Source organism: Harpia harpyja, chromosome 18, assembly GCF_026419915.1.
Source record: "Harpia harpyja isolate bHarHar1 chromosome 18, bHarHar1 primary haplotype, whole genome shotgun sequence".
NCBI classification, from domain to species: Eukaryota; Metazoa; Chordata; class Aves; order Accipitriformes; family Accipitridae; genus Harpia; species Harpia harpyja.
In genome coordinates, this window is record NC_068957.1 from 4,382,493 (window position 1) to 4,403,289 (window position 20,797).

The following is a 20,797-nucleotide window of genomic DNA, read 5'->3' on the forward strand; positions in this document are numbered from 1 at the left end:
TGCATCTCCCTAAACAAAATACAACATGAAGATTTGTTTTCTGTATTAAAAACTTAAAATGTAACAGCCTATGAACGGAAAATATTAAATAATTTGTTATACAATAAGATAGGTAACGACACCCATACATACATTTCTTCCTTTGAACCATAGATTTATTGGCTGACACAGGATACATAAGTATTCTAAACCTTGTACAAGTGAGAAACAACAACCTCTGCCATTGATATTTATCATGTGTTCAAATGCTGATTGAAATTTGAATATCTAAAACTGAAAAATGACGTTACTACTTATGGAAAAAAGTTGCCTTCTGGTACCAACAGCAATTACACATCATTAAATATAAGCTAAAGCTCCGTGTTGTTTTTTTTCTCCTTTCTTTGTTTGCTTTGTTTCTGTACTTGCCTTTCATCCCATTAAATTCATTGGCAAAATTAGTCACTGTTATCTGTTTTAAGAATCATTTCATAATTAACCAAATGGAAAAAAAAAATCAGGTTGTTTCCAATTCCCTAAAACCCAAATCTTATCCACCCACTCCAACATCTGCAGATGGTAAGCACAGTATGTCTCTTCATTAATATCAATAATGTTAGTTGTTAATATCTACATAAAATCTTTTGATCTATACTGAAACTATTTGTATGGCCTAGTTCTGCACCCATTGCTCAGGCAAAACTAACTCTTGAATCAAAGACAGCTTGCTCAATTAAAGGCTACAGGGAAAGAGCTCTTATTTTGCTCTTGGCACTAAGTGCACTGGAAGAATCCCATAAGAAGTAGCAGTGTTATGGGGATATATGCCTTTGTATTCAGCACCTGCAAGAAGGTGTCTCAGCTCTGTGAGTCAGCCCTGTTTTGGTAAAGCAACTACTGGTGGCAATATATGAAGAGATTTTTTGTGGAGCTAACAGGTTTTAGTAGGAACTGATTACGTTCTGCTACAGTTTGAGTGTCTCTTACCATTTCAGAAGGGACATAATTAAGCAGTAATAAAGTGTGAGAGATATTAAGGACTGTCTGTCTCAAGCATTTAAAAAATAAATCAACTTCTCCTTCCCTAAAGAATAAGCCAAATCAAAATACCCTTTTTAATCGACCTTGGGCTTTTTTTTAATAGATTTTACATTTTTGAGGTTTGTGTTTCCAAGCTTTTCTCACAAGGGGCTCAAGAACTTATTTTGAAAACTAAGATGCTTGCAGAATCAAATTATTCTAGCAGCTGAGGTTTTAGGAGAAAAATACTAAAACTCATTAAAAAATTATTAGCTATTTCTGTCTGTCCTACAGATTTAGAATTACTTTCCATGCCAGTTCAAGGCCAGAGAAAAGAAAATCTGTTTTCTGAAATATGGAACTTCTTTTTATAAAATGCTTATCATTCAGTTGCGTGTATTTCATATTTCTGCAGGTTTCACTTTGCATTTAAAAATGCCCTGGCTACAGGGCCATGTTAATTCAGCTTTGCCCAGGTTATTTTCATAATAGCTAAGAATAGGAATGTAATTGCTGTTGGGTTAGCTGGTTTACAGACCTAGCTCCCTCCAGAAATCTTCTTTTGAGGAATGCTGCTGCAACCATTCCAAACAAAAGAGATACAAGAAAATTTGGTTTTCTGTGACAAAAGAGTGGTGATTGCATTCATTTACTGAAGGCTGAACACACTGTATTTCATCAGTTGATGGTTATTCCCAGAATGTGCAATTAAAATGCAGCTGTTCTTTAGGAAAATAATACACTGTTCTTGCATAGGTAAGGTGTGTCACGAGCAAATAAAGGGGTCATTTTTGGTCCAAAGCCAGTCTGTGAATAAACACTGGACAGGAGATTTCATATACAATTTGATAATCTGCAATAAAGAGGCAAGACTTGAAGCAAGAGCAACAATAAGCTTTTGAAATTTGAAAACATGACTTGGAGAAAGTCTTCAAAATTACTTTCAATAGTCAAAAAAATCAATACTAGCAACACGCTGAATTTAGTTAGTTAAAGCATCAGAAATTTCTAAGAACTTTTCTGCCCCCAAACAAATACCAACCCAAAAAGATACGCAGTCTCAAAACCAACTATGTATTCAATATTAAAAAATCCACAGGGAAGAGGTAAGGGACAGATTCTCACTTTCACACAGACTTTTGTTATTGCTGTAGCACATCAGAAGTCTTCCAAACTGCCAGTTATACTCACTCCTTAATGTCAGTTTCAATTACTGCAATATGAAAAAGACCTTTGTGCAAATAGAGAGTGACTATATGGTATAGGTGCTGATCCAGTTGTTATCTAAAGAAAGAAAAGGAAACCGCTTGCTGCTATACTTTTTATTCACCTCCTTACTCATCACTGACTCACATTCCTTTAAGTGTTTGGACTTAGGAGAGAGACAGCTCTGTGTTTTCAGTCTGATACTAGCAAACTCTCAAAGGCTGCTATACAATCAAAATTCCACAAAACCTGGTCATGCAGGATTGCCTGTCCATGGGACAGAAGTGACTGTTCTCCTAAGACCTATGGATTTATCCACAAGTAAGTCCTTTCCAGTCTGGGATCCTTCACTGAGGTGGCAGGTGTGGTTTTGGAGCTCTTCCTCAAAACTTGTTTTTACTCTGTAATTCAAATATGCATCAGTAAAAATTGCTGGTTTGGAGTTGCATTTTACTTAGAGAAAAGGAAAATTGTTTTCTCTTTCTCAGTTTCACAAGGAACGATGGCTGAAAATGTAGTTACTGAAACAGAGTAAGAGTCAAAAAATGAATACAATTGAAAGGGATATGTTTTAGTTACCACAGTAAAATGGTACACAATCTTGGCCATTATGAGATAAGGCCTGCTTGTTCATTAACTTACTTAGAGAAAGGCCTTGTCCAAAGATTATACCAATGAATTAAAGCAGTATGATCCCTCCAATGTGGTTTTAATCGCACAGGCACCAATGGAATAAAGGTGATTCTTACCTCTAGGGCATAATCTACCTTTATTCCAGCAACTGCATCTAAGGTATGACTAAGCATTACTGTATAATTTTAATAAAAAATAACAAGTCAGACTAATCCATCCATATGTCTAAAAAATTAGGTGCACTCTTGCTTTCAGCTCATTCCCTGTCAAATACCAATATATAGAACAGCCGCTTAAATTTTTATGATACATAAACCATGCTTCTTCAGACATACTATCTCCTCGGCGACCTAGCTTGCCAGGGCCATCTTACGTGCATAAATTCCTAAGTCAGAGACCATATTATGAATTATTAAAACTAAAAGAAAAAACTGCATTTGATTATTAGTTTTTCATTATTATACTCTAATGTGCATCATATTTATCACCAGATCAGGGAGAATATATGAAAATGTATGCTCTTCATCTCTGAAAACATGCTTATCCAATTCAGTTCCAAATCAAAAGAGATAACAGCTAATGTCAATTGAATAAATCAAAAAACAATTAGCTAATGTGAGGAAAACAGACTACTCATGAGAACTATCAGCCACAAGGTTGCCAGTTTTCATCCACTGCAAGAATTTCTCAAGGTCTCATTTTTGCCTTCAAAATCATGAGTTTTCTTGCCCAAGCCTCAGTGAGTATTTGAAAGAATATTTATTTTCTCTCTTCCTCTGGATTTCTAATTGAAATCCATACTGCTTGTGATATTTAATATTCCAATAGCAACTGGTGAAAAAACAGGAATTTTCAGGACTGAGCATACGAATAACAATTAAAAAGTACATGAGGATCCTATTCTGAATCATTCTCCAGAAGAGCCTGCTTTTCTCTCTTGACTATATCACCTCTATCAATCTCTTCTTAGAATAGCCTAGAAACACTGCCCCTAAAGACACTTTTAGTGAGCAAACCCCTCTTTTTACAAATTCTAACCCAGAAAACAGACACGTCTTATCTTCTAGGCAGCAACATTGGTTAATGCTCAATTCCTATACATATTTGAAAAACTGGATACTGTTCTTGAATAAATATAGTGGATTTTAGGCACAAGCAAACTTACACACAGATGCACACAAAGGCACATATGAGGGATATACTTGAGGTAAAAGCAAATAGACATACCCTCTGGTAAAGGTATCTTTCTGCTAACAAAACAGGAACATAATACCAGTCCAGAATGACTAATCTGCCTGCCAATGACTGTAGTCCTTAGACGCTATTGCACCTCAGTAAGCTGGTGCGTGGTTGCAAAACTTGGCCAATGGCTCGCAGGGGACCTACTGACAAGCGAGAATTTATGTGATGGTATTTATCTTAAATGTTGCATGTAACATCCATTTGCCATCAAGAAGTATATGGGAAGCAGCTACTCTGAAGCTTTGAAGCGTGCTGCAGACTAGCTTCACTGAAATTTGGTCAAGGTGGTGCCCTGGTTCCCATCTGAACTTCTCCATGGGTCATGGCATAAGCAAGGGGGATCATGCAGATGTAAACAAAAAACTTCTCCATTTAAGACATTTGAAAAACGTCTATCTGAAAATCCACGAAGACATACATACATCCATCAGACCCACTGTTATTCTGAATCAATCCACAAGCTTTATCTCAACCACATGAATCAAGAATAATTTTTACAGTATTAAGTTCACAACCTGAAACTACAGGATATAAAAAAACCCACAGGATAAAATAATTATACCAACCATTCTGCTATACATAGGAAGAGACAGTATTACAGAGAGAGATTTAGAACTTCTCCATTAAACTTTGGTACTTAACATTTCAAATCTGAACAGCATTTTGGGGAACAGAACATACACAGGAAGGTTAAACTTTGGTTTGGTTAAAAAATATCCCACTAGTTTCCCCTCAAAACTATCATGCAGCCATTCATTTCTATGCAGTACATTTGTCAATTGAGGGAAGAAGCCACCAGGGCTAATGTTCTAAAATTTGCAACACTTAAAAGCAATGCTCTTAAAGTCATGTTTAGAGAGAAGAGCTTGTTCAATACCCTCTCTTACATTCTGGGATTATCACAGCTCACACATTACAATTAAATCCATTTGTAGGCATCAAAACAAAAATGTTCTCACTTTAGAAACTCAGCCACCTGCATCATACATTGACTTCAGTTTATTTTGCAGGCACTCATTTCAAATAGAGATTTTCTTCAGGTGTACGCAACTTCAGTCAGCCAGACCGCCTTCACTTTTGAGTGCTCTTTAAAAGACGAATGTTGAAAAGGCATATTCCTTCCTCCTTTGCAGTGAATGGATTCTTTGAGGAAATGGGAGTATTAACTGTGATACAGTTAATACAGCTACCCTTTTTTTCAAATTCTTTCACAAAGACATCACTGCTTCTGGGACCCACAGGCCCACATATTATTCACAGACCACACACTGGGAGGAGATGCATTGACCTCAGGTCTGTTACATCACCATTAGTGTTACTCCACCCAGGATCTGAATAGTTCATTTGGATGAAGTTTCAGAAGTTATCAAGAGCAGACTGCATAATAAGCCACAAAGTTGGGCTGATTCAGTTTTGAAAGTCTAAACAGTGCCCAAAGAGTCAAAGAGGCCAAATTTTCCTCAGTTTTTGGTTTTGGTGGTTTTTTTAATTCATATTACAGATTCCCTATTTTATTGCTCGGTCCCAAGGAAATGAGACAAAACTTTCATCTGTACTCATTTACCTCATGTATCATTTAGAGGAATCATACAAAAATCCCTTCTGAATGACACGGCCTCCTGAATTCTACAAGCTGGACATGAGGCTCTGCCTTACGTGAGCAAAGAGCACAGTCTCCAGGGCCAGACCGCAGGGCTCTCCTACTTCTTTTGTACAGCTGAAGCAACTCAAAGCAAGTGAGAAATTACTAAGGATTCCTTCCCTTGACACAGGGCATCCTTTGGGTGCATGGATGACAGGGTAACCCACTTTATGCAACAAATGCATGTCCTTCCCAGAAGGGGCCTGTCAGGGGTTGTAAGCAACTAAATGGATTGGGAGCAGATATGATAATGTAAAAAGCCTTTGAGCAGCAGAATGAAGGACTGCAGCCCAGCCTTGAATGTGTGCTAAATTACACTAAAAGCCAGAATCTTAATAAGATTGAGGGAACAGAATGAGACCTGGCTTCCATGTCCTTCCCTCTTCAGACATACTGAGCATAAACCCAGCAAGACAGAACTGTGCTTTTGGTTTTTCATTTCTCAACCCACTTATCCTTTCATGTGCCCATAGGACAAAGGGCAGAAGTAACAGAGAGGGTTAATGGCTTCACTACAGTTGACTGGTGTTAAAGCCAGGGCAGATGTGGGCTTTAATTAGAAAGCAGCTGCACATACATAAACCATAGCAATCTTAATCCAGAGAGCAACAGTGTGAATGCAGACCTCTTGCAAAAGCACATACCTTTAATCTGCATTTGTCTGTGTTTTTAGGGGGAAGGGGTTTCAGCAGAATTCTATCCAGGAGCTCATAGGAGATAGAAGGAAAAAGTACATATATGTCTAAAAATCAGAAAAGGGCACGAAGAATGTAAACAGAGAAGAATAAAAATAACCACATAGATCAAGTTACTCAGCACCAAAACAGAACAGTAAAGTTTTCCATTACCTTTCACAGAATAGAGCTCTCCCACTCTGAGCAAGGCTCCAGCTGTTCTCTTGGCTTTCCCTTGGGCATTGATTATGCTGGACATCCTGTGAGCCCCCCCAAAACTGGCAATTATATCTAGAATATCCCAGCCCTTTAGGAATTCAGGTACCCCATTTGCTAGAAATACTACAGAGGAGGAAATCATGAACATCAAGTTTACTTTGTTAATTTTTACCATGGTCCACTGGGTAGAATGTGGAGGTTCCCTTGTCGGGAAGCATATGAGGGCACAGGAAGCAGTGCTGCCGGCCAAGCCAGGCGCTACATACTCCCTTCAGATCTGCAGGCAGCAGCAAAACCCTGCAAGCTGCTCCCTGACAACAATATAAAAAGGAGGTTACTTAGGCCCAGAAAGTCCATTAAGTCTGAACTCCACAGGCTTGTTCATCCTATGTATAAGTATATGCCTGAGTACTCCAGACAGAACAATTTTTTGGCACATCTCAGTATCCAGAGGAGTGTTCATGTCCTGCCTCATCATATGGGCTGCATATGCAGTGTAAATCGGTGCAATGCACTTTATGTTGTCAGCTCCGCTCAGCTATAAGACTCTAAATCTTTAATAGAATCTGAAGGTAGAGAAGGGGGTGGGTAAGCTGGGAATTTATGTATCTCAACATAGACTCCAGTAAACCATCTCCCTTCCTGTCTTAAGTGATTGTCCATATGCAGTCTTACTCTCTTAGGATGCTTATTATCCACTAACTTTTCCACTCCACCAGTGTAGATTACCTGGATGAGAAGCCCCTGGCCTTCAAAAAGAAATAGAAAGACAGAGAAGAGGACAATCCTGTCAGAATTACAGCAGCCCTAAAAGCTTCTGTAATAGCACATTGTCTAGTGTAAATAGAGAACCATGTGGTGGCTTTGCAAATTGCATGCTTAATGAACAAGATGAGAGAAGTTAGCTCTCCCTAGCAGTTCTCCCTAGCACAGCTCTGACATACCTGATGCCCAGGCAAAGCATTCTTCTTATAGTGTCAAAAGGCGTAGACGTCTTTGGAGATAGATGTATTGGGTTTGCATGGCAAGGTTTTGGTAGTGGTGGGGCTACAGGGGTGGCTTCTGTGAGAAGCTGCCAGAAGCTTCCCCAATGGCAGACAGAGCCAATGCCAGCCGGCTCCAAGATGGACCTGCCGCTGGCCAAGGCTGAGCCCATCAGTGATGGTGGTAGCCCCTCTGCAATAACATATTTAAGAAGAGGAAAAACCTGCTGCACAACAGCAGCTGGGAGAGAGGAGTGAGAAGATGTGAGAGGAACAACCCTGCAGACCCCCAGGTCAGTGCAGAAGGAGAGGAGGAGATGCTCCAGGCACTGGTGCAGAGATTTCCCCTGCAGCCCATGGGGAAGACCACGGTGAGGCAGGCTGTCCCCCTGCAGCCCATGGAGGTCCACGGTGGACCAGATATCTACCTGCAGCCTGGGGAGGACCCCACGGTGGTGGATGACCCCAAAGGAAGCTGTGACCCTGTGGGAAGCCCGCGCTGGAGCAGGCTCCTGGCAGGACCTGTGGCCCCATGGAAGGAACCCACGCTGGAGCAACTTGTGAAAAACTGCAGCCCATGGGACAGACTCATATTGAAGCAGTGCGTGGAGGACTGTCTCCCATGGGAGGGACCCCACGCTGGAGCAGGGGAAGAGTGTGACGAGGAAGGAGCGGCAGAGACAACGTGTGATGAACTGACCACAACCCCCATTCCCCATCCCCCTGTGCTGCTTTGGGGGGAGGTGGTAGAGAAATCAGGTATAAAGTTGAGCCTGGGAAGAAGGGATGGGTGGGGGAAAGGTGTTTTAAGTTTTGGTTTTATTTCTCATTACCCTACTCTGATTTGATTGGTAATAAATTAATTTTCCCCAACTCTAGTCTGTTTTGCTTGTGATAGTAATTGCTGAGTGATCTCTCCCCATCCTTATCTTGACCTATGAGCCTTTTGTTATATTTTCTCTCCCCTGTCTGGCTGAGGAGGGGAGTGATGGAGCAGCTTTGGTGGGCATCTGGCAGCCAGCCTGGGTCAACCCACCGCAGTTCTTTTTGGTGCCCAAAAGGTGGAAATGAAGTCCTCTGTCACTAGACAGCTACAGGTTTGAAGCCTGCACCCCAGACTACTGCCAGTCATCTGGGCCCTGCAGCCGCTCCGCTACCAAAACCTTGCCATGCAAACACAGTACAATAGTAGAGCCAAACGGGAATGTCCCACAGGAACAGGCACTCAGCTGTGACAAAGCTCATCACTTTTTCCCCATTGAAAATATTATGGTGGGAATTCAACACTGAAAGGACCAGATGCTAGCAGAGCTGAAAAATCTCTGGTCTTCCATAGATTTCCATGGTTGAATGTATGAATGTGCACAGGGTGAATGTGCACAGGGACAATCGGTTAAAAAAAAAAGATATAGGGGGAAATCGGGTGTGGGATCTACACAATGTCTAGCTAAAAGTGCCTTATTTCTAAATCCATATTGGAGTCCATCACTTGAGTAACTGTGGTATACATACACAGAGACAGCATGATCTTCAGTTGAGAAATGAGAGCAGTCCAGGTCTGAGTCTTGGATTCTGTTTAAATGCCACCAGTGATTCACTGCCAAAGTACAGATCACTTCTGGTCTGGTTCAGTGGGGAAGCCACTGAGGCAGTGAAGCTGGCTGGATAACAGAGATGCCAAAGCAACAACATGGGATATGAACAGGAGGGGCAAGAGGGGAAATAACTAGTAATAACTCTAATATTAGCTTTTTTCATTTTTCAGTTCTGATAAAGTGCCTATATCCATATGTAGGCACACTAATGAGGGGCCTGATTTCCAGAACCATTGAGTCTCCAGCAGTTTCTGTGGAAATTGCTATATAAAAATCTAGCCTTTTACAAGGGACTAAATATGCATTTGAATAGCTAAAGCTAGGCCGCTGTTCTTAACAATGACGTCATAATATTTTTGTTTACATATCATAACAGCTGGGGATGGTGCAAGGCTGATCAGCAAACTGAAGTGGGATTACAATATAAAGCCAGTATTACTTGTATAAGTGAAAACCAAGGTTGGTAACCTTTTATGTGGAGACTGTGCAAACTGAATATTAAAGGGGAAAAATTCCAGGAAAACATGACGGATTTTCTTCACTGCAGCCAGCTGGGGAGGGGGAAGGAGAAGAAAACAGACATTCAAAGAAAGAAAAAAAGGGGGGAAGGAAAACAGGAGGTTAAACATTCCTTTGATAGGCTGATAGGCTGAAATAATTCAGGATGACAACATTTTTAAATTCCTGACAAACACATGGGCCTGCTAGTTGGAGAATTTTGTCCCTTGTCCTCATAACTGACACAAGGCAAAGTGCCAGAGTTATGGGGATTCTTCCCCCAGAAAGCTGTAAGGTGTAAACACCAGGACAGGACACCAAATGGTTTCACTCTCTGACATCTTCTTGTAGTGACTGATTCAAAGAAATAAAAAACATTTAACAAAGATTCTTTACAATGATTGGAGTGACAGTTTGGCAAAGGAAGATAATGAGAGACTCCCCCCACAATGTTTACATCAAGTCATAGAAGCATCTATCATTTTATCACAGCCTTCAAGGCAAATTCTGTACACAATTATAAGAAAGTAAATCTGGAGTACGGGTGTGGATTTCATGGTTTGGAATTCCTGATGATTACTGTTACTGAGATTAACATTGAGCAGAAATCAACCTTCGGGTTGAGCAGAAAACCAGCCCTTCATAAAGGTAGATGAATCCGGAAATACTGATCACTTACATAGTCCTTAACTGGACCACTGCTTAATGAAGGTTATGATTCACCTTCCATTTAATTTGTGAATATGTACCATATTTCCTTCATTCCCCAAATATCCCAGTGATGGCTGCTGGCATCTGTGTGCACAGAAAAGTAACTAGCAAAGTATTTAATATATTGCAGCTTCTTCTACTCAACGTAACGGCAGGAAATAGCCATTTTGTATGCCAGTGCTTCAGGGACCAATTGCCAGCACCTGATACAACGCTGCTAGACCTTAGAAGCAGTGCAGGAATTACTGGCATAGAGAGAATAGTTTGTGAGTGAATTGCACTACCTCCAAATGAAATCTTTCCACCCCAATCTTCAGCTATAAAATAACGTACTGCCGCCATTTCCTAACATCCATCTTACGCTGCAGCTACTTTTTCATGTATCTCCTTTTGTACAAAGCACATTGAAGTGGGGAGTGATGGGAAGGTCAGATTTGTTTTGGAAAAGTCCAAAAGCTCTTTCTGCAGCACAGTTATTAGGAGGACTGTGAGAAGGCCCAGTGGCAATGATATATAGATAAACATCTGCATTCCTTACATACCGCAATCATTTTTGCTTCAAGTAGAACTTCACACTTCCAATGCTAAGCAGATTGTGTATATGTCAATTAGACACCCAAATTCTCTCTCCCCATTTGGTGTCAGGTATCCATTTGATAATTTGCTTTTGCATTATGAAGAGCCATGACTGACTCGGTGATCCTTTCTTTAGATTTGTCAAAGCTCTCTTGCACACTGAGCAAACACTTAGTCCCCTTACAATACTGTATTAGCTGACTCTTTAGTCAAAAAGTATTCTACTACCTTAGTCTCGTATTGCAAAGATCCCCAACTATTTTATGCACTGCCTACTTAAAAAATAAATAAAGATTGAATTACATTCCTGAGCCCAGGATCCTCTTGCACTATACAAATGTAAGTATTTAATTTGGCTTTCCCTGTTTATGTTAGTTTGTTTTAGTTGCTCTGTGTCTTACTCAACCACAAGAATGCAGTATAATTGGACTTATTCAGTACTATGTGTCTTTGGCTGCTTTTTGCTTCCCAGAAGTAAAAAAAAAAAAACGTTTTTAAAAGAAGGTCTAAAAGTGTTTTTTGTTCTTTAGTTGTGAAACTAAAAACTAGACAAACAACCAAAAGAAATTTCATACCGAGAGCCTGCAAATAAAGGCATAGAGTTAAAAAATGAACTGATTGTAACATTGGTGAAAGGAAGCAGATCGCCAGCCTGTAGAGACTGAAGTCTGCTGCTCACCCCTGCAGAAACATGTTGGAGATTAGAACTATGTGGTATCCCCTCCAGAACTCTCTTCCCAGCGTAAGCTGGTTTATGGCAGGTACGGGGAGAAGAGGAAAAACCACACAATAGACAGTGCTGGGGTGACCTTTCATGGAAAAGTTTGTTCTAGCCTGCAAGAACTCCTTGGGAGGCACCAAAAACCTGTTTCAGCTCCCACTGTAGGAAATGGAAAGACTGCCGTTGGCTGTAGAAGGAGCTGCCACACGGCACAGGAGAGGCTCAGGTGGTTGTCTCAGCACCACGACACCTCATGCCCAAGCAGCAGGACTGACAGTACCAGTCCCCATGGCTCCTTCACTGAGACTGTCCATAGTGGGTATCAGTAGATTCTAATTCCGGTGGGGTTTTTTAGCTAGTTGCAAAAGGCTAGCAAACGAAAACCTGAGCTAAAACCCTACTTATTTTACACTGGTGTCCAATAAGGTTTCATATGCTCAGTCACTAGGAATGCCATCCTGAGAGACCAGAGCCTGGCACCTAGTCTGAAGAGTAGCCCTCTCCGGTTGTAAGGGTTTATCTACAAGGAGCTTCTTGCAGAGTTAGACCCTAGTGATTTAGGCAGACTGCCCTCGGTGTATTGGGAAATGGTGACCATACACAAAAGCAGGTCTTTCAACTTAGTAGCTCAAGCAAATAAACTCAAGCAAAGGTTTGACACCTGATGAACTTTTTCTGGCTTTCCATCCATCCCATCATTTCATTAAATACAGATTAATGCCTTAATTTAGCTCTTTTAAAACAAAGAGTTTTCAAATTACAGGCTGTATTTTTATTAGCAGACATTACTGGCAAAACACAATAGGCCAGTAGGAGCATATTTGTTGCTGGTGTAAGCCAGTTCACTCCATTGGTTTCAACAGTGCCATGCTATTTTGCACATCTTTACAAGCTGGCCTTGTTTTTGTAACTTAATTTAAAATAGTTAAATTCTTTTTTATCTGAGTGAAAGAAATGTGCATCAGCATCAATATCTACTATGCCTAAGTAATGACATTCATTCAGTATCTACTATGCCTAAGTAATGACAGTCCTCACATTCAGAGAGGATCCTACATCTCAGCTCTTCTCTGACAAATTTCTCCTTTCAGCACTCAGGAGTAAGAAGCAGGTTCAGTGGGGGATGAGAGCGACCAGGGAGAATGAGGGATCATCTTTGACTCTGCAGGAAAGAAATGCTACTTAAATGTCAGGCTCTAAGGAAAATGGGGAAACCTGTAGGCCATCAAGCAGCAGAGGGATTTAAAGAAATAATCCTGGCCTCACGGATCTTGATGGGCATCAGTAGAGCTTAAAAGTCGCAGGGACAGCATCTGGGACAATATAGAAGAAACTTTGTGACCGACGTTAGTTTTGTTATCTTCCCTTAGATTCACACTAGTTTAAAAGTACATAAAGTTTCCCTAAAAAGACATTGAAGATTCTCCTATGAAATATGGTATGTCTAGCAAGATAAACTCTGCATAAGCAATCATTCACATCCAGTTCCACATCGAGCACACCAACAGCTTTTCAGTGCAAAGTGCACGGTCAGGGTCGGGGCTGGAATGTAAAGTCCAGCCCTTCCCAGACACAGGGAGTGTGCCTGAAAGTAAGCCTAGCTGAGGAAAGTTTAGGGCAGCCCTGTAGATGCTTTTGCCTATTTCTGTGAAATGTGTTAAATGAAGAACAACCAAAATAAATCTCCACAGGAGGCTGAAAGCAGCAGTACCCAGAGCAACTCTAGTCAATACTCAGAAGTAGCTCCCAATTTGGAGATGTTCTTAGTTTTCAGATGCCTGATAAAGATGTCCCACCCAGAATCCCCACATCAGTTGCCACGTTTTAAAAAGACTGATTTTCTATGCCACAAAAAGATCTATCTAGCCATAAAAAGCTCAATAATTTTACTGAAACTGCAGGAATTTCAGATCTTTACATTTTATAATTGTTTGTAATTTAAAATTGGGTTGTACAGGTATTTGAAGTGAAAATTTATCGTTAAGTATTGTTCTAGTGCTTGGTTGTTTACAAGCATTGTGAACAAAACTGATTCTATACTCAGTTTTAAAATGGATGTACAGCAAGCATTGCATTAGCAAAATAAGGAATAGCCAAAGAGGAGCAACGTAAAGCAGAGGCACACCCTTCTGAGACGGAATGCAAAGCAACACCCGTAAGTAAGAAATAAATAATCTGTCACAAATTTTATACCTTACTGTTCTCTGTTTCAGGGCCAATACATAAATATTTTGCAGATGCTGTCTACTGGGGAAGTAGGAAAATTGTACACGATTTTCACGTAGTAAATAAAATTAATTGGAAAACTGTTCCTAAAATCTCATAATTTCTTTACTTATGCTAACTGTTGCAAGAAGAAAAGTGACCAAGGCAACTGTCTCTTAAACATTTATGATGAGCCAAAAAGAAACACGGGAAATGTAGACACGTGAATGTTAACATCACTGAGACAGCAATCAAAGTAGAAATAGTTTTTTTAATTAAGCCCTGATCATAAAACTGAGAAACCACTGATATCCTTGAGAAGTTCCACATTCAAACTCTGAGCGATTAGATGCTTTCAGACCTTAAGATGTCATACTCTCATTGTCTATACAATGCTGCCCTCTAGCAACTGAAAACACAGGATTCATGAAGGTTTTTCTCAGAACACAGGTTGTCCTTTCCTTTCAAAAAGCATTTGCTGTTTGCCACATTTGTGCTTTAAACTGCATTTTAAAGCTCTTATTTGGTAAATTTTCTACACTAGTTGCATTTCCCCTGGATAAAGACAAGCAGCAAAATTGGCTACTTACTTGCAATGGTGAAAGTTAAACATACCTGACCAATCTTTGCTCTGTTAAACCACCTGGTTCCCTGATGTATTATCAGGGAATCTGGTTCCAGCCCTTTGCTTACTCAGTGCAAACGGCACTATAAGAAAAACAGTCTGGTGCCGGTGAACTCAAGCAGTGGCTTTACATGCTTCCAAAGATCTAGGTAATATGTTGTCGTTTTTTCTAGCGCTACATGTACAGGGCACATTCTAGTTCAAGGCTGGAACTATAAAACCCAACCACACTAGACCACACTCATGGGGTCTGACACATCCTAACCCATTCTGCCTCTCCCACATGTTCCCCCCATAACTTGTGATCACTCTCTGCTGCTAACTCAGTCCACCTGGGAATTAAGATGCCAATGAAAAACATATTCATTGAAATTAAAAATTAAATCAATAATTTTTAAGGGCAGTTATAAAACAAATAGTTATCATTTTGTTTCTTCTTTGGCCTGGTAAAACACGTTAAAATTCCCAAGCCCTGTGTGGATATTTGGGCCTAGGCTAGCAAGGCATCAAAGCACATGCTCATCTCTAAGGTACCCTGAACAGTACCCCTGAAGTCACTATGAGTTAAAGACAGACTTACACTCTGCTGAATGCCTGCCCTAAACAGAAGTTAAGATTCTGATCTCTAATTGAGTTGAAAGCCACTGAAAAAGGGCTTCATTTAGAAAATCTTGTTCAAATTAAAACAAACCCACACTGGCTCCAGACTGGAGAGAAATATAATTAAATATTCTGATTAAATGTCTTCCATGATTACCAAAAATAAACAAACACAAGTTTTCTGTTAAAAAAAAAAAAAAGCCATCCCAGGGAAAGCACCAGAAATGCTGACAAAACAATGAAGGTGAGCTGGCAGCCACTGGGCTAAGGGAAGCTCTTCAGCTACCTGTAAGACCAAACTGTTCTTTGAAATGATGCAGAATTGGAAAGTCATAGCAAAGTAAAGGTCAGGCATCAATAGAGACATACCTCAAAAGGCAAAGAATTTGTATTTTACAGAGTATACTCCCTAAGGACCTAGCAAAAGATCACTGCTGTCATGTGAATTCAGCTGAGCTGAGGAGGCACTGAGAGGACGACATCAGTAAGATGCATCTGACTCCCTGCTATTTCCCCAAGCTGAATTAGACTGCCACAGGCTATAGCACCCATAGGCTGGGCGACTCAGGATGGCCATACTGACCTACATGTCCTTCTTCCCCTCTTTCTTTTCAATGTCTTTTGTAGACAGCCCAAGTGGAGGGGGTATGACTACCAGGAATAGCACGTTTGCACTGGAAAAATCTCAGATGTGCATCTGAGGAGGCTTTTGTATTGCCCAAATAGGACAGCAAACTTGATCATTAAATATCATGAGGAGTGAAGGCATGGTAATGGATCTGCCTTAGGGACACCAGGGTACTGAAATTTCATTTTACGGTAAACTGCTACTTTGCATCTGGTGAGAACTTCATATTAAACTCAAAGCATTTCCACTAACCTTTTCCCCATAAATTTAAACCTTAGGAGGAGTTTATAAGTGACGCTACTGAAAAGCATGGCGTGGTAGTGGAAAAATGTGTTACATGGAACAAATCAGTAGATTAAAATCCCAACCTCTATTTGTCCAAACAAATATTCTTTTCCATTAACCATAACACAGGAATCCTGTACCACAGCCTTTGAGGCTGACTATGTGGAACTGCTTTTAAATATTACTTTTGGGTTTCTCTTTTTAACTAACCAATGGGACATTCTTAAAATACCATCAAATTATTTCCCTTGCTTAATATTAATAACATCACTTTTTGAAATGTTCAGCTTCTTGTCCACACCCAATTTGCTGAAAGGTCAGAATTAGATCCACTAGGGATTCATACTGGATAATTGTCAAATAGCACAGCTCCATCTTGGGTAGGATTCTACAGGCCTCAGGCAAAATTCCTACTGCAGTCATGAGAATTCTTCTTGAGAAAAGACCAAGGGATTAAACTGTTGAAGGAAAAGAATAATTTTATGAAGCTCTGCTGGCCAGTTTACACATCAGATAAACTGGTGTTGGAACTGGCAGGCTATTTGGACAGGAACGGATGAACAATCTTACCCAGTTAGACCTCTGATTCAACTACTGCAAAATCTTGTCTCTGGAAATCAAAAGTTTGCATTAGTAGGGGGAGACAAGAAAGCCCTAGATAGCCCAGAAAGACTGAAGATACCTCAGAATAGTACTGAAGTACCTCAGATATGAAAATTACACTTAATCAAAAGAATGGTTAAATATAGTCCTAATATAGTCCTAAATATAGTCCTACTGCAATGCAAACTTATCTCCAGGTACATGTTTCAGTGCTTTCCTGATTCAAGTTATTAATGAACACAATGTTTCCTATAGACAGTACTAACTAAACTGAAAAATACAAAACTTCAAGAGTACATGTAGCCACAGAAGATGTTTGACATCTTCACTCATAGGAAAATATACCATGAGCTGATAAAAATACCACCACCATGGAGAATCAGATGCAGCGCAAAGAGCTCTGAGGGACAGAAAAGGTAGCAACAGGTCTCTGAGGTGAAGGGAAATTTTTGAATGATGGTATACACTGTGAAACCTTACTGACGTTGCATTTTATTCCTCTTTATTCCTCTTTGTTTGCATTTGTTTTGGTTTTTTGAAACTGGTTTTGAACACTTCCAAATTTTCCCAGTTTCAAAATGTACCACAAATCAGCTATAGATTGAAAAAAAGCACATGCTTGGGCTCCAGTCTGGATCCTGACATATTCTTCCTGTGCAGCTCTTGACAAGTCATTTAAGTTCTCCACTCCATTTCTTCTTTATTATAAAATCACTACCCTAGCTCAAAGGACTACAGTGATACTATTTTGCTATGCATACTTTCCCAGGATATTTAGATAGTCCGACTGCAGGCAGCAGAGATATAAAAACTATGTTTAAACAAGTGGAACCTCTAAGCCATCTTAGAACAGAATCACTGCACTGGAGACAGATAACGATGATAAAAGAAGGGAAAGACAATGCAGCAACTGCAATAGCAAATTTTCCCCACAGTCAACACATCAGACAGAATGACACCGATGGGCTTCAGGCTGCAGCTGACTTTTAATGGAACCCTTCCTGATTTGTACATTTCAGAGTAAAATTAAGTCCAACAATAAAGCCCTAACTCTTTTCACAGAAGTCCATGCATTTAGCAACCGGTCTAATCACAACTATGAGATAAGTATCTTTCCTTTTCACCACTCTGAAGCTCATCTCAAGAAAGGCTATACCAATTATCTAACTCAACTTCTACACTGATCTGAAATGTGTAAGTTTAGAAAGAATTATTTGGATTTACAGCTGTGTAATGAAGCAGAACCAGGACCATTTTGCTCACTATTTTCCCTAACATTCAGAATAAAACTTTTGGTAATGGAATTGTTAGCATCCAGGAGTCAGTTGCTTTGGAGTATTCTGGTTTATATTATTGTGTATGTAAAATTGAACAAATATAGTAAAGCCAAATTGAATGCTTCATAGCATGGGAGTAATTGTGGGTTTGGTGGTTGTTAATCGCAATTTCTTACTATATTCTCTCACTTTGCTAAGGCAAACCTGCAATGCTCAGGCCAAGCAGATGCAGAATGTATCAAATTAGTACCTTAGGGCAAGGAATACAATAAGATATTTCATTATAAACTCAGGGAAGCAAACTATATCCTTGACATACTCTGCTCCCAGACATCGCTGAGGCAATTGATAATTCTTTATGTCTCATGTGAGGATCACCAGAGAAAATCTCTGGAACTAGTCATTAATCAAACAAAGCATAGCACAGAGTTAGAATTTTTGAAATGGTGCCAAAAGCAGTTGTGGAAATTTGCAATGACTACTGATGAGGAACTCAATGCCTAGAGAGAGGGCAGGGTTGTGGCTTTCCTCTGGTTTCTTTTTTCAATTTTCTTTTTCACTGATCTTTACAGAATCTTTATAGGCATCTCACAAAATCTTCCAGTCAGTCCTCTGTAGAGAAGAAAATAAATTTTACAAACAGTTTCTATTATACTGGTACCTTTCCAGTAATAGGTTTCCAACTAAAGAAGAAAGCCAAAATACAGGGCAACAGTATGGGTCTGGAATAGAGTAGGGTGGGATGAGCCACAATCAGAATGCACTTGGCAAGGGAGATGGGGATTAAAAGTGGGCTTTAAACACAAAGGAGAAAGTCCCAGACAGCACAGCAGACAGGCAAAAAATAGAGAGAAGAGAAAAAATGAGTGAAGAGCTTCTGGTAGGTAACAGCAAGTGTCTATGCCTAATTAGCCTTAGCTAGAACAGGAGAAATATATTGTAGCAAGCCCATGTGAATCAGTTGTCAGGCACAGGAAAGGGCCTTACTTTTCAGGTTCCTGTCATAAAACAAAACATTTTTCACATTTTTGCACACTGCCTAGATAAACAGTGCTAGCTACAGATTGCTGTACTGAAACAAGGAAAAAGACAGTTGCAGTAATCAAGGCCATTAACCTCAGGTTGCCCTATCCTATCAAACCCAGACCCTTACTGTTGAAACAATTCAGCTAGACATATTCTTCAAGGCACTAACACTTACAATATGCCCTGGGACACTAGTGATGCCTTTGAGGACATAACAGAAGGCAAAAAATATCCGTATTAAAAATAATGCACACTCAGAGAATCACCAGCATTCCATCCAAAAGTTTATTTAGCATATAATACTAAGCAATAGATTATTCCAAGATCCAGTGGACCTTATGTTTAGGCTTTCAGATTGGCATTTTCTAAACTACTGTGTTTGAATTGTCACTTAATATCAAACGAAGCATCTAGGAACATATTACATGAAAGTCATCACAGAACAAGGTTGATTTGATGATTAAATGAAATAGGGAAAACCTTTTAAATGCCCCAGGGAACTCTCAATTGTTTTGATTCAATAGATCCAGTTTAACCCCACTGCAGTGTAAGGTACTGTGTTCTTTCTCTTCCCACTGTTCTTACCACAGCTGGCATTTGAGGCCTTTTTTTCAAATCATGGTCACAGTTTTGGATAATGCAAAATGTCAATTTTGTGCCAACTCTAGCATTGTCATAAAAAGATAATTATCTGTCAATCCACTGGAAATTTTCCTACTTCAGTGATTTACATGTGCCAGACATAATTTTGAAGCTCATGCTCCAAAGAGCTCCCTGAACAATAAACTGTCTAATAGGAAAAACAATTGGTGGCATCCTGCCCCAGTGAAGCATGGAAAACATTTACCTGCATTTCCCGGTTTATTTTGCTCAACAAGTTTCCGTATCGGAGTTCTCATTTACAGCCACGCTAGTGTGGTGACTCGATTGCACTGGTAGAAACAGGACTTTGTTTCTCCAGATCAACCAACACCTACAGGCAAGGACTCTCAAACATTAATGGATATTGAAATCCAAATCCTGATGTGCATACAGACACAAGGGCAGATGATTTATTGATCACACTAGACTATACAGTAAGCTCACAGCTAAGTCAGTCCTGGTGGGATAGCACTAGTTTCAGGTACTTCTCCACTTCTTTCCAGGGAAATCAAAGATGAAAGCCAGTACTTAACTTAGACTGGGTGCTCAGGCAAAACTCAAGTCATATGATATTAAAGAAATGACTGAATTGAAGAAAAGAAGAACAAGAGCATTCAAACATTTAGCTCTCAAGAGCATCTTAGATAATTTAGAGGTATCATGATATAAAGCATCATGCTTAGTGGAAGATGTACTTTGTCCATGCATCTATTTGATAAGCACCATAAGCATTAGTGCTTCACTATAAGAACGATGAATGTATGCTAACGTCTTTGTCTCCATGCCAAACCACCCATCTGTTCTTTGCTCAGAAGTCTGTCAAGCTCTTTTCACTTTTGCCCTATGTTATATTTAAGTTAAAAATTACAAAAATATGCATTGTCTCATATATATAATTTATGATCTAGACTCTCAGCACTAATGAAATTCAACAAAGAGAGAATGGAACAAAGAGAGAATGGTTCAGAATACTAAGTTTCCAATTCGAGATGAAGCACTGCTTTATTGTGTTGCGTTAGCAACCTCTTCATAACAAGGAGACACAAAAAGAGTGTTTGAATTAATGACCTCATTTGTGGGGAAAAAAAATCTCATTTTTTAATGCATAGTTCATCTGCTAACACACAGCCTCTAATGATAGTCCTATGCTGATATATTACTAGCAGTGTACCATACATGATGAATTACCCACTAGCCATCATCATTA

At 39.7% G+C, this 20,797-nt stretch overlaps 1 non-coding gene across 1 annotated transcript; it reads right to left on the bottom strand.

Moving 5' to 3' along the window:
- Positions 1–8,649: 8,649 nt before the first annotated feature.
- TRNASTOP-UCA (transfer RNA opal suppressor (anticodon UCA)) lies at positions 8,650–8,736 on the bottom strand. The gene has a single exon. It is a non-coding gene; the product is annotated as a tRNA-Sec (tRNA).
- Between the last annotated feature and the right edge of the window lie 12,061 nt (positions 8,737–20,797).